Source organism: Lissotriton helveticus, chromosome 1_1, assembly GCF_964261635.1.
Source record: "Lissotriton helveticus chromosome 1_1, aLisHel1.1, whole genome shotgun sequence".
Classification (NCBI taxonomy): domain Eukaryota; kingdom Metazoa; phylum Chordata; class Amphibia; order Caudata; family Salamandridae; genus Lissotriton; species Lissotriton helveticus.
This window is the reverse complement of record NC_136057.1, coordinates 1,055,098,079-1,055,113,762: the sequence shown is the minus strand read 5'-3', so window position 1 is coordinate 1,055,113,762 and position 15,684 is coordinate 1,055,098,079.

Here is a 15,684-nt window from a genome sequence, read left to right as displayed (position 1 = left end):
ACTCACGTCTGAGCATACCCTGCCACACTTAGAGCGAACAAAGCGAAACAAAAGGGGGATGATGGACGGAGCCTTTGAGCAAATCAAACACTCACCCCCAGTCAACTGATCTGGGTTTAATCCATCACCATTCTTTAGCCCACTCAGCCACCCCATTTCAGACATGGCTATATGCAAATCAGTCTGACCCAGTGCCTCATGGGAACAGTCCAGTCCAATCAGTGTTCTGATTAACTCAGATACTCTGTCCATCACCACCCCCTTTTTGAAATTATTTTGGCCACCATGAGTGTGGAAGGGTATGCTCAGACGTGAGTCCCTTGCTCACTGCACCATCAGGATTCAAGCAAGCCGGGCCGAAGACGGCTGTAATGCCAGAAACCGGTCCCCGGAAGCTTGTTTCCTTTCCAGTGAAGAATTGGCTTGGTAGTTTGGTCTGCCCTGTTCCCATGATGCACTGGGCCAGGGACAGACTAATTTGCATATAGCCAGGTTCTGAACTGGGATGGTGCAGTGAGCTAAAAAACGGTGATGGATCAAGCCCTGATCTGTTGACTGGGTAGGAGTGTTCTGATTAACTCAGATACTCTGTCCATCACCACCCCCTTTTTGAAATGGTAACATTGTTGCAAGATTAGTAACTGAACATCCCTTCACATTTTCAGAAGCCAAGATAGTCTGTTCATACCTCGTGAGTCAAATACTACATACGTGCTCTAGTCAACAACATCCTAACAGAACGGAGTACATAAACAGTCAATGGGTGACCCATCACAATGCTTTCACATCTTTCAATGCTGACATTATCACCGCAACGGATTTGGAACATCCAGGCAACACTGATGCTACTGGGTCTAGAGTAGCTGAGCAGGAGACCACTGGTCTACCGGCACCTCCATGATTCTGAATTAGCACTAAAAAAGCACAACCTTCCCTTTCACGGCAGAAAAGTGAGAACGCTTTATTATAGACTGCCATTCCCAGTTCCAGGGCATGACAGAGTCTCTCGCTCAATACCAGGAATGCATTCAAACAGTAATTGTCCCAGGGGAGTACCGGATCAGACTCATCCTTGTGTGTGAACCTCTGCAGAGGTTTGACCATTAGGGAAAAATTGTGCATTCACTGATGACAGAAGCTCACCATTACCAGAAACAACCTGGCTTCCTTCTACGTGCAAGGCGGATTCATTTGCATGATCGCCAAGGTTCTTTCTTGTAAAACCTTTCTTGCACCTTTCACAATGTGATGTTCTAAGTAGAGAACTTACACCTTACAATACTGGAACTTATTTGGGGTCACTTTATGTCCATTCTCAGCCAAATGGTTCAACAAGGCAATGGTATTAGTTTTACATATTTTCTAGAATTTGATGCAACCAAAAGATTATCAATGTAATGAACCAGGACAGAATTGCAGGGCATGACCAGAGACTCCAGATTCTTCTTTAAGATCTGGTTAAAAATGGAAGGACTTTCCGTTTACCCTTGTGGGGCACTGCATTCCGTTAAAACATGATTACCCAGCCGAAGAGCATATAAAAACCGGCTATCTTCATGAAGGGGAATGGAGAAGAACGCTTGGCAGAGATCAGTGACAGTGGCCCATTCAGCCTTACATGGAATCCGAAATAATATTACAGAAGCATGTGGTACCATGGGACAACAAGGAACCACTATGTTGTTCATTTTTAGAAGATCCTGTACAATGCGGGACTTACCGCTTGGCTTCTGCAAGCCCATAATATTAGAGTTATATGGCCTACCCAGGATCTTTCTCAGAATACCTTGTTCAATCATAGACTCAATTACAGGTGTAATTCCTGCAACTGTTTCGGGCATCAGGTTATACTGTGGAGTTCTCGGAAATTCAGCATTTGACCTAACATGAATATGGACTGGCTCAACTCCTTTAGTGAGTCCAATTTCCTTTCCCGAAAAGTCCCAAACTATGTCTCTCACTGTGTCTCTAAGATCCAACAGTAAGTCTTCTACCATCAACATTGAGAACGATGAGGCATACAAATTTTGATTTGCCAATTTAAATGTAATGTCCTCATCATTCGTTTGGAGCTCAATGCCCTTCGATGTGCAATAGGTGGTGCAATTTAACTTGCACAACAAATTACTTCTTGAAAGACACAAAGGACTTGAATCACACACCTCAAATTAGTGATTATCTTTAAATGTCCCTATCTTTACATGTACTTCTTTAGACAGAGGGCTTGACAACTTCTTATTTGCAACTCCTACAACTTGGATTGTTTTTCCTGGGAGGCGTAGGTTTGGAACCTCTGCTGTACTCACAGCAGAACAGGTAGCATCAGTGTAAATCAGGAAAGTGACATTATGGCCATCTATATCAGCATCAGCATATGGTCCACTCTGGTCTACATCTAAGACTGTGCCAAGTGTACAGTCTTCTTCCCTACCCAGGCACTGTCTTAAGGACTGATCTGAGCTGTACCCATTAGAAGTCTCAAACATGGGGTACTGTTTGACGGGATTGTTATGGGACAAATTCTGATTCCCATTCATGTCTGTGTTCGGGTTAAACCAAGTTTTATTTACAGATTGCTGTGGCATCAGGGTTGTGGCACTTGCATTACGGGACCTTGGAGAGCAACTGAATTTTGAGACCTGGGTCTGAACGCATTCTGAGGTTGCATAACATTACCCTGCAGTTGACTAAACTCTCTTTTCTTTCTTGATTTGCAAGATTTAGATCACATTCACACTTCCAATGCACCAACGTATAACAATAGTGACATGGGTTAGGCTTCTTTAAAGTGCCAACATCAATTCCAGTCTTGGGATCTATAGGACTGCCTCTTCCTCTCCCCTGCTCCTGAAATCCCCCACCTTGTTGCACTGGAGCCCCCGACTAGTATACTTCCTGCATAGGGATGGTATTCCCTACATAAGGCTGAATTTAACCTTCTCTTTGAGCAGCCTTCATCTGCTCCATCATCAACTTCTCCTTCTTGTGTTTCATTTAAATCTCATCACAACAATATTTAGCATAATGCAGAATTTTGTCAACTGACTTATTCTGCCAGCAAATCTAGGGGTATATTACCAACAACTAGCGATAATTTTTGTCTCTAACTTGTTTAGAGACAAAAATTATCGCCGCACATCGGCGATTTTTATCGCAGATAAACCTTGCTATTAGCAAGGTTTATCGCAAATGCGATAAAAAACGGCCGCAATGCATGAATATCACTGAAAAGTCAGCGATATTCATGCATTATCGAGCAAATGCTCTTAGCCATGTTATCCACCTCCCATTGGATAACATGGTGAAGAACTGCTCAGGGCAGGTGTTAGCTTTTGGAGATATTCGCGCTTAGCGCGAATATCTCCAAAAGTTGGTAATAGGAGATAGCGATGTTAGCGACTGTTTCCAGTCGCTAACATCTTGGCACGCCCACTTTGCATGTCATTAGTGATAAATATCACTGACATGCAAAGCGGGGCCCAAGATGGTCGCTATCTCCTATTAGCTGTCACTAACTGGTGTTAGCGACAGCTTGGTAATAGGGAGATAATTTTATCTCCGCTTTCTTGGCTTTTAAAGCCAAAAAAGCGGAGATAAACCCCTTGATAATATACCACCTAAAGTTTTTGAATCATCATGCTAATTTCAGGTCTCAACCCAGTCACAAATCTGGACACAAACTGTCCCATATCCTTGGGTTCGAGGGTGCCAATCCCACTATACTGTTTGAAAGCCTGCAACAATCTCTTGTAAAATGCAAGATCGTCTCCTTAGGCTATTGAGTCAACCTGTCAATCTTTACCCAATCAATATCTTGTTGGAGAAACTTAACCTTCATCCAAGGAATAACTTGATCATATTTCTTCATCACTATAGGTGATAGGCCATCTGTCACTGCATCTCTCTAGGCCAGTCTGTAGCTTTTTTAAATGCAGACCACAAATCACTAGGAACTACAATCTCGAACAGCTTATTCAAATCGATCCATAACACCTTCAAAATCTGCACAAAGCGATTGACCTGTTTGTACCACTGTATAGGCTTCTCTCACAACCACGGGAAATCATTGGTAAATGCCGCAAAATTACCTCTACTCCAATGTTCATGTAGATAACCTCCACTTAGTACCTCTTACAAAGGGAAAGCCTGGTCACCCATTCCCCTTTCCCATAAGGGAGGTGGTTCTCCTGTCAGTATTTTGGAACCCTTTATATTAGCCCATTTCTCTTCCCATTTTTCCAACGTACTCCAAATCCGAATGCTTCCACCCTGGTAATCTCAGGTTCTCTATGTCACAATCGCTGAGTATAAGTATGTGGTTCTTCTTTGAGCCACTGCAGATAATTTCTTATGAGCCCGTCTCACTCTCCTAGTAACATCTTTACTCATGAATAGCAATTCGGTTTGCTGGTAAGTATCTATTAGGCTAAGCTCTAGGGTCCCACTTATCATTACATCCAATTCAGTTTTTATTTAACCACATGAATCAAATCCAACTTTGTAGCTGATTTTATAGTTCCCTGGCTTGTCTCTATACTCTGACTTTGAATTATCATTGTGTGCCTTTAACCATTGCTCTAAATATTGAACATCAAATATGTGTTGGCCCTCAGAATTTCTTTTTGGGGTAGTACTCGCGAGGTGTAATGCTACGTACATTTGGAAGTGTGTCCCATACAGGCAAATTCATACCTGCCAATCCAGGAAAGGACCTCGTGGGTCCGAATCCATTATGTACTGCAGACGGATCTGCACTCGCTGTGCAAGGTGAACTTGCAATTATCGGAGCTAACAGGACAAATCGCACATTGGGACCGCCTATTCTTTTCGCTGATGTTTTCACTGCCATAGGTACAGGTATTTCCTCACTTTCGTTCCCAACCGAACTAGGGTCGTACATGGGGACTATAGGACCAATGGTAACCGGTACCGTGAGGGCATCTGGAAAATTTGAAGCGAAATTAGAATGACCAGTTTCCGAAGAACCAGGAACACATACTCCCATATTCCCTCCCACTGCATTTTGTATCATGCCTGTTGATATGACCCCAACAATACCAGAGCTGGAAGCTACCTGTTCTGGAGGAACCACAGAGCATGCAGTAACATATATACCTCTGATGCTTCCAGTATGTGACTGATTATATAACAGTCCATCTAAAAGATAGTCACTTGTGTCACTGTTATCAAGTCCACCCCCATATTGTTCTTCTCCCTTTTCTTTCTCTCTCCCAGTGTCACTCCGCTCACTCTTTACGGCAGGGTATAATCTCCCTCCTTTAATCATATCTAACCTCCATCTTCTATGCTGCTCATCCCATCTCGCATCTGCGTATGCAAGCATTGCTTTCTTCATTCTTCGTTGATATTTGTCTCTTTCTTTTACATGCACAACGCGATCCTACGATTTAAGTGCTTCAAACTGTGGAGGGCTAGGTAAGGGTTTCATTGTAAACAACATTCCTCTCAGATTCTTAATTATCCTCAAATTAAATGTACCGAAGCATGGAAATGTTAATGCACCTTCTTTCTGTGTGACCCTGTGCCAATTTTTAAGCCAAATAGTGGCGTGAGCATTACATTTGTCGCCAAATAATAAGCAGGCATATCCTCCGGAAGTGACTCTATGCCCACTCTAGTAGGTACATCCACATCTCCTCGTATCATATTCCTTATTGCTCTAAAGTATCTAATTTTCAAATTCTTGATCTGGACAATTGCAAATCAATTCCAAATTCAATAAATTTCAGGTTCCATAATAAAGCCATCACCAATAGCTGCGCAGCACCAAATGACAAGTACAACCAATCCCAGCGCAGCGTTACAACAACTGACCTATCCCAGCGCAGCACACAACATCACTCTCGCTCCTCGCAGCAGTTCACCCTCCTTCACAACTCCTCTCACTTGTTCACTTTATTTATACAAAGAACAACAAATAGCAATTGTCTGATCCACTAAGAAAATCAATAGAATTCAATCACTCGAAGAACACACAGAAGTGGGTCCCATGCTCACTGTACCACCAGAATCAAGCCATACCTGGATGAAGAGCAAAAATAAGGGCAAAACTGGACCTGTGATGCTTGTGCTCCGTTTTCAGTGAAGTCCTGGCCTGGCAGCTTGGGCTAGACTGTTTCCATGATCAGCAGGGTCAAGACTGATTTGCATATGGCTGGATCCAAACTGAGGTGGCGTGGTGTGCAAACAACGATGGATTGGAATGCGGCCCTAGCAAATGGCAGGGACTGAGATTAATTCAAGCATTCCATAAAATGACCTAGTTGTTTTTAGGTCTAGCCTGGGTCAGCGAGCAAGCGCTGCTTCTCAAAACCTGTTGTAGTAGAGTACTGAAGAGAAACTCCGCCCACTCCCCCGCCAATATTTCCCATTGGCTTGTGTCAATGTCATTGGTAAATGCTGCCTTCTGATTTAGTAATTGACTTAATAGTCCCTCCTTAGGACTGTCTTGTCTTTATTTGTAACCTCCCATGGCTACTGGCCCCTTAACTTCGGTTGTTACACAGTACGTCTTTTGTAAGCACTACTTTCTTTAATGTGTATTTGACCTTGGTTAACCCAAACAAGTGTATAGCTACAAATTAAAAGTACCCCTGATTGCCTTTGAATAGGGCAAAAGGACACAAATTATATGAATGTAATGGTTGATCCTAACAGGGAGTTTAGAACCAATAGCACTGTTTGGTGTTTGCCGAATTATAAGGTTAAAAGTAATTCGAGCCGGGTCACAGAACTGCACAGGGCAAACTGTAGGTTGTCTCATTAATGATTTTGTACTGTCTATGTCTTTGAATGTGTTTGAGTGATTTGTCATTAATTGTTACATGTCTGTGCGTCAGGTATTTTTAGGTTAATGTCCTATGTCACTTTTGAAAAATTACATTGGATGAATTGTGGTACAAATTATTTTTCTTGATGTGGTGTTTTACAGCAATTTATTGAAGTTTTGTACTGTGGTAAAACATATGATTTAAAAGTTAAAAGAGTTTATTGAAATTATAAAATGCATCGCAATATAGAAAGAATAGAGAAATCGATATCAGTATTGGTATTGTGGTGGTTTGTTATTCCTCTAACATTCAGCGCGCAATGCGCGCTATCCTTTTACAAGCAGCCAGTCACTTGTTTATTTAAGCAGCATGGCCGCCTGACCTGGGATAATGGTGGACATGCTTTTCTTTTTTGTTCATTTTTTTTTTTATTTTGACAGTGGGCCATGCCTGCTTTCACTTTCATAATAATGTTTTCAACTTTACAAAGATTAATTTAATGCTTTTTAACAGCACGGCATACTGCGCTTTCACTTTCATTGTATCGGATGCGCTCTGTGTCCTCCGATACTGCTGCGTCCCCGGACTCACATGTTACCCCTGACCCCGATACCACTACTCAAACGTAGTGGTGCCACCGGTCACAAACGCCATAGAGGCAGGCAGCGGCAAGGTCACTAGCACAGGAATCATCATAGCAATAGTGTGTTTCCTTTGAATATCATCAGAGCTGGTTGTAAATTGCATTAGCTGTCCTCTCGACTCTCCGTTAACGAGGTGCCATGGTGGTGGTGCCTGCCCCTTGATTGCCCGCCTTGCGCCCGGGCAATTAGCGGCAGGCACCATGTCACTGCAGGGAGATGGCAGGAAGCAATCGAGGCACCCACACTTTAGCTTACGATGTTTACAATAACCCTGGGCAGGTAACTCCGCTCCTCCAGTGGAGTTCCTTTGCAAACGCAGAGGTAGGCAAAACTCAGACTCTGTTGCGGAGCAGAGTTAGCCGCTCCCTCTCCCCTCCCAAATTATTTAAAATTTGAAAAAGAAGGCACTTACCTGCGTAGCTGCCACCTGCCCTGCCTGGCCGCTCTCCTTCCTGCTCCTCGTGTCCTTCTTCGATGAAAAAACTCCTACAATGTACGTCTTGCGTTTCTTATGTTTCTGCTTCTCGCGCTGCGAGAAAGCAGTGGGGCGATGCTCCTCCGCCCACATGGAGGAGCCGCCCCTGCTTATTGGCATATGGTCAATGTACTGTTGTTTTCCTGACCACATAAATCAACAAAACATGTTTGAACCAAAAGAAGGAGCTACGGAGTAAAATCAAGACTACATAGCCTCGGTATTCCTCACCCCCAACGTGATATCACCAGCCCTTGGCATCTGAGCAAATATTTGAGCCACATAACTTACTCTTTTACAAGCTCTGGGTGATTTGTGATTGGGGCCTCTTTAGCTATTATGTTCCCTCTCTTTGTTCTATTACAATGACACACACTATTATTTCACGTTTTCTATGTCCATAAAGGAAAAGCTCCATAAATGTAATTGTAGTTCTTCAGTATCAATATCTTCAAATTTAATTTTCAAAATCAGAAACAAAGTGATGATAAACATTTCCCTCTTATCTTTTAAATAAATCCTTGAATGTAGAAGCAGCACATTGAATGAAGTGCTGTCCCATTAATTCCACAAACACAAGTGGACCTTCTCAGCCATGGAATGTTATGTTATGTTTATTTGTAGAACAAAGAACAGCTCCCCCTAATTGAAGGAATATGCAGAAATTATGTTCAGTCAAATTACAATTTTAATCAATTAAACAATTAAAGTCACAAAATGGCGCTGTAAGTGCCAGTGCAGAACAACGTGCATGGTGCTCCTTCATAAGTGACAAACGCATGTAATAAATGTAAACATCTTGTGTTTCAAAATAGCAATAACTATACAGCCCCTCATAACAAATCATACATTCAAAAAGGGGTCTGCAGTATAATCAGTTGACGGCATTTTCATCCTCAACAAATATCAGGATCATCATTAGGACTCTAACATTTATCATGAGTCCGAGACCATATTAGCAGGCACTGAGGCTCTCCAGCAGACATCCATGGAGAAAGAATTTGTCAGAATAGCCTTAAATTCCAAAATGGGCGGCAGAAGCCAGGGACTGGTCACCAGTGACTGTTTGTCATTGTCTGAGTGGGGAATCACCATGAGGCAGGCAGCGGCTGCTCTACTTAGCTTGAGTGGGAGAGAGCAGTAAAGTGCCACATCTGCAAAGATATCGCATTGCCGTTCTCTCTCCCTAGTTCTGGTGACACTTAGGCTGCCAAGTGCCACATACACAACTTTGTGCCATAGCGCAAAGGTGTCTGCATGAGTCTAGCTTAGGATGCCCTTCCAGTACAAAATACTATGCGTAGTCAAATTTTAAAACTTTCACACTTTGCAAGTCTGCTGTACAGTGCAGCACATATGTGAAGGTGGAAAAGTTATGAGAAATAAAGTAATTTCTCCTTTTTAATACCTGCTTTCAAGTGGTGTTATTTTTTGGCACAAAACCCTATTTTCTATTGTTTGTAGACACAGTTTTGTATCAAAAACAAAGGGTGGTTTCATGGGAACGCCCAAGTACCACTCAAGGGATTCCCCCTTGACGCCGAGTAACGAAAAGTAGAATTCTGCACTGCTTTGCGTGACTTTCAGAGAACTTTCAAGCCCAAAGTAAATAAAAAGAACATTTTGTGCAGGTTTGCACCACTTTGTAACGCAAATTCAGCATAAAATGTTTGTTAATCTCGGCCCTCGTCTGACTTCTCTCCCTTTTGCTTTTGGTACATTTTCATGCACTATTTACTTGTGTGGTTTACCTTTGTGGAAGCTGCAGGTCCGCAACCTGGCATCCCCACCATTCGGTTGGAGGGATTAGGGGGCATATTATCAAGGGGTTTATCTCCGCTTTTTTGGCTTTAAAAGCCAAGAAAGCGGAGATAAAATTATCTCCCTATTACCTAGCTGTCGCTAACACCAGTTAGCGACAGCTAGTAGGAGATAGCGACCATCTTGGGCCCCACTTTGCATGTCAGTGATATTTATCACTAATGACATGCAAAGTGGGCGTGCCAAGATGTTAGCGACTGGAAACAGTCGCTAACATCGCTATCTCCTATTACCAACTTTTGGAGTTATTCACGCTAAGCGCGAATATCTCCAAAAGCTAACACCTGCCCTGAGCAGTTCTTAGCCATGTTATCCAATGGGAGGTGGATAACATGGCTAAGAGCATTAGCTCGCTAATGCATGAATATCGCTGACCTTTCAGCGATATTCATGCATTGCAGCCGTTTTTTATCGCATTTGCGATAAACCTTGGTAATACCAAGGTTTATCTGCGATAAAAATCGCCGCAGCTCTGCGTTAAATTTTGTCTCTAACCAAGCAATAGCGATAATTATCGCTATTGCTTGGTAATATGCCCCTAGGAGTCTATTTTCTTTTTATGTACAGCAAGTTTGCTGTTTTAAAAAACCCATTGCCCCTTCTAATTCCCTCCTAGGCATTAAGAGTTTAGTGTAACACTTACTGTTTTTCGTGAGTATTCAGCACATGGCATGACTTACATTGTACCAAACTGTTGATAATTACAGTGTTGGTAGTCACCAACAAATTATCTTGCATCAAAGCGAGGCAACATCATTTTATTGACACATTCCCTTCTAACTCCGTAAAAAGTTAAAAAGCCTTTGTAAAACATAAAGAGGCACATTTACAATAAAGTGGCGGAGTGCGGCGTTAGCCTCCTTGGCTTAACGCCGCCCTCCGCCAATTCTGAAATGCAGGGCTGGACTGTATGTACAAGAAACCGGTGCAGCATTACGTTTTCCCCCTGCGCATGTGCTAATATAGCTGCCTATCGCCATCGCAGACACGCTTACACCATAGTACAAGGGTGCCTGCGTTGCGGGGAATGATTGTTTATGTACAGGAAGGTACACCTTCCTGCACATAAACTGGCGTCAACATGATGTTTTGCAACTTCTGTGTGTGCTGCTTAATGCAGCACACCTAGAAGTTACAAAACTTAATTTTTTATTGATGATTGTTTATGTGCAGGAAGGAACACCTTCCTGCACATAAACAATTAATGGCGTTTTGCTGTTTCTATGTGTGCTGCACAACAGGGCTCACATCAAAACTTCAAAAACAAGGAGAAATCAAACATTTCTCCTCGTTGCGCCAGGGTAATTTGGCGCTGCCTCATATTTACGCCACCCTTGTAAATATAGGGCAGCACCAAAATCAATGGGTGTTGCGTTGGAACGCCCACCACAACATCCATGGCCCACCCGTTTCATGCTTAGTATAACGTGAAAGGGTGCCTTATTCACAAGGTGACGTTAAGCCACGTTAAGTGGCTTAACGCTGCCTTGTGAAGAAGGCGAAGCCCCTATCGCCATCCCAACGCTGAGAAAAGTGATGTTGTGGTGGTGATAGAGGCTTGTAAATATGCCCCACAATGTTACACTGAGCAGAAAAGGATCCTGCATGTGCAGTGCTCTTGTAATAAAAGGTGCACCTCTTGCATTCAGTGTATCCCAGCAATACTTTATGCTTGGTCTTCATGTTTAGTGCACTGTATGAGCCTCTGCAAGGAGGCATATGAATAAGGAAACGTCTTGCAGAAGAGAAATCCACAACTTATTTAGGGTCTCAGAATGAGAATTTTAAGAGTCAAGACCTCATACCTGAAAACCAAAAGTAGAATGACTAGTATTTCTGTACGCCATTTTGAAACAATTGCTGTTTCAAGAATAGTGTCGGTGGAGGAGCAAAGCCTTGCAGAAATTAATAAACTAACAATCTCCACTACAAACAAGCATTCCTTGCTTACACCCTGCTTGATGAAAATCCTTCCCCAGTCCACCGATTGAATGAATGAATGAATGAATAAAACACTTATAAAGTGCATGGCTACCAAAGGCCTCCCAGCGCTAAAAGACACACCCAAAACTGCAAGTGTAGAGGAGATCAGGAAAACAAGAGGGTTTTAAGATGCTTGTGGAAAAGAAAATGATTGACCTCAAGGCGAATAACATCAGGCAGCTGATTCCAGCTTTTAGCAACAATGACAGAAAAGAGACGGCCTCGCTCCGGGCTCGATTGAATCTGGGAACAATGGCAAGATGTTTCGACTCAGAACGAAGAGGTCTTCTAGGGACATACGGGGAGATGATAGATTGGAGAATCGGAAGAGAGCTAGCCACCAGTGATTTATGGGTGATACACAAGGCCTTAAATTTAATTATTTTTTCAACCGGCAGCCCGTGCAGTGCCTTAATGTGCGGGTTAGCAGATTCTCTGTTGTGAGCCTGCTTAAAAAGTCGTACCGCACAGTTTTGGACCGTTTGAAGGTTTTTTTTCGTCGAACAGGCGGAGCCCAAATAGAGCACATTGGCATAATCAAGCCTTGATAAAATCAGTGCTTGAACCAACAGTTTCCTAGCATTAAAAGGCAGGAGAGGCACAATCCTTCTAATCATTTTAAGAATGCCATAACAGTAGCCAGCTACCCTGGATGCCTGAGTCTTAAAACTCAGGTTATGGACCAGCCAGACTCCAAGGCTTTTTACTTGGTCTTTGGGGGCAGACATATCTCCCATACATTTAGGCCAGAGAGTGCCGATCTCCAAGCTGGTAGTCTTTCCCAGAAACATCAATTCTGTTTTAGCCGCCATTAACTTAAGGAAGGAAGAGTCCATCCAAGGTGAAACTTTTTCCAAACAATTAGCCAAGATGGACTTATTATTGTCTAAAATATTGAGGGAAACAATAAGCTGAGTATCGTCAGCGTACGTGATGATCTTAACGTCGTACGGCTTGACAATCTCAGTCAGCGGACGCAGGTCGACATTAAAAAGTGTGGGGCTAAGAGAGGAGTCCTGCGGCACCCCACACTGCAATGGCATCCAATTGGAGGCGGCATTGTTCTCAAATACTAAAAAGGAGCGATCTGAGAGGAAGGATTCAAGCCATTTGAGTAACATACCAGTCACCCCACTCTCTCTAAGTTTTGCTAGCAGCAGTTGTTGATTTACCGTGTCGAAGGCCGCGCTGATATCAAGTAAAATAATCGCAGCTGAGCCTCCGGCATCTAAAATTTTCCTGTACTCCTCAACAACCGCTAGCAGGGCGGTTTCAGTATCCTACTGGGGCCTAAAGCCCGTTCATCTTCCAAAAAAGCAAAAAGAACAGAATTAACATGCCTTTTGCATATTTTGGAAACTCCAGGTAGTAACGAAATAGGTCGATAATTTGCAAGAACTCTGGGATCCAAGGTGGGCTTCTTCAGAAGAGCTCTAACCTGGCCTGTTTCCAGAGGAAGGGGACAATCCCAGAGGAAAAAAAGCTATTAACCAGCTCGAGAATAACAGGAGCGACCGAGTCAAATACCTGGTTAAGGATGCGGGGGAGGTGCCGCGTCACTGGGGGTGCCAGATTTCATGCGCTCCAATTGCAATTTTTAAATTTCCAGGTCCATGGGTGAGATGGAGTCAATAGAGGGGTTTAAAAAACAGGGATTGGTCTCTAGTCAGAGGGGGATTAGCCCCACCTACTAAAACAGAAAGGGGGGGAAAGGCCAAATAAATATCGTGAATTTTCTTATGGAAAAAGAGAGCCAATTCATTGCAGCGACCGGAGCCATTTTCAGGGGGTAAGGGAGGCTCAGGAAGTTGCATGAGAGATTTGGTAATTTAAAAAATTTCCCTGGGGAGTTGGCCCCTGATAACATTTTATTTGCGTAGTAGTCAGATTGGGCAGATCTAATTGCTAATCTGCTTTGTAGGTCTTGACGGCATCTCTGTATTTAGTTTTCTCAGAGATAGAAAAGTCCTTTCTCCAGTTTGTTTCATGGCGCTTACAAAGCTGTTTCATCTCCCTAAGTTTAGGGGAGTACCAGGCAGCACCGTGATCAGTTTTTTTACTAACTGACCAATTTTTAGGAATTTGGCTGTCTAAAGACGTCTCAAGCCATTGATTGAATTTAATATTATAAGATTCAGGGTCATTAATAAGCACAGGTCTCCCACTATCAAGAGTGGATGCCCACGCATCAATAGAGAGTTTAGCCCAGTTCCGGTTCCAGGATTTTCCCTTTTCCCTTGGCTGTCCACCCTCCTGTAGAGTCCAAGCAAAAGGGACCATGTAAGGGTCTGACCAAGGTAGTGGAATAGGTTTTTCCACTATGAGATAGTTGATATTAGAAAAGAGTGTGTCCAGAAGATGAACTTTTTGATGATTGGCTCCATAATCCTGTCTGAGCAAATCTTCCACCTCATTAGTATCAGTTTGTTATTTGGAAAACAGACCATGGCAACTGAATGGTGACACGTTAACGTTTGCAAAGTGTCCTCCACAGTGTTACACTGTGTACCACATTTCTTTTAGTAACTTCGGTCTGAGCTAGAATTCATTTTTTGTGACTCAGTAAATTGTGCATAAAAGAGTGTAATATGTGGCAAGTAATGTAGATTGATAATTATTAAAAATCGAGATTATAAGTGGCTCTGGTCATGTTCACAGTTAGAATACTTCTTCATGGGATTGCTAGCAGGTATTTCATACCACAGCCCTCTTCGTTGTACTGTATACAAATTGAATAAACAAGTTTTAAAAGACCAAAGAAAAGGGAGGCTAGTAATTATAAATGTTTACTGGAGTCTTGGAACTCATTGACATTTTTCACAGAACCCATTTTAGGGAAGAACCCTGATTCAAAATATTTATTTACAAATTGCAGCAACTGGGGGATCAATCATTTGGGCACAACAGTGAGAAGGGGGGCTGGCTTCAGAAGGTTTGAGATGTTTAGTGATATTGGCCACATGATCTCCACTATCTTATGGGACATGAAAGAGCTATAGCACTTATAATTCTGATGTGGACACAACACGTGTTCCCTCATTTATTGGCATTTCAAATGTGCCTGTACAATGCAATGTATTCCTGTTTCTTCATGTGTCATGGACAGGATTGTTTTTGTGCAGGAAGGTCAAAACCATCCTGCAGAAAAACATTCTTTAGAGGCATATTCCTCTTACTATGTGTGCTGCAAAATGCAGCACTCGTGGAAAGAGTAATTAAAGAAGAGAAATAAAGATATTTCGCATTATTATAAAACACACAAGATGATGGACGGAATGTTGCACAATGGCAAAACATTCACCCCCAGTCACAGATCTGGGTTTAATCCATCGTTATTTTGCTCACCAAGCCACCCCAGTTCAGACATGGCCATATGCAAATCAGTCTTGACCCTGTGCCTCATGGGAACAGTCCAGCCAGAACTGCCAAGCCATGTCTTCCCTGGACCGGAATCAAGCATCCTAGGACTGGTTTCTGGTTATCAGCCGTCATCAGCCAGGATAGCTTGACTCCAGTGGCATGGAGAGCACAGGACTCACGTCTGAGCATACCCGTCCCACTCGGGGTGACAAATGCAAAAACAACAATTGATGGACGGAATGTTGCACAATGGCAAAACATTTTTTTTTTCCGCTTTATTATGCCTCTGTTTTGTTGGCGCACCATTTTGGTGGAAGCCCAGGTTTAGAAGTCTTTGTAAATTTGGGTTTGCACCAAAGTACATGGGTGGATGCATGGGAATTCCCAAACTCCACCTGTATAATGCCTGCTCGGTGCAAAGCAACACAATGCAGGGCTATCCACTATGCTGCATTACTTTTTATTTACTAAACCACTCAAAGTGGCTTTGTGTGGCTTAGTAATTCCCAGTTAAGGGCTTGCGTTGTCTTGCGACGCCTTGTGTCATGCAAGTGCAAAGCAAGTCCTTAGTGAAACAGCCCCTTTATTGCTAGCTCACCAGATAGAGGAG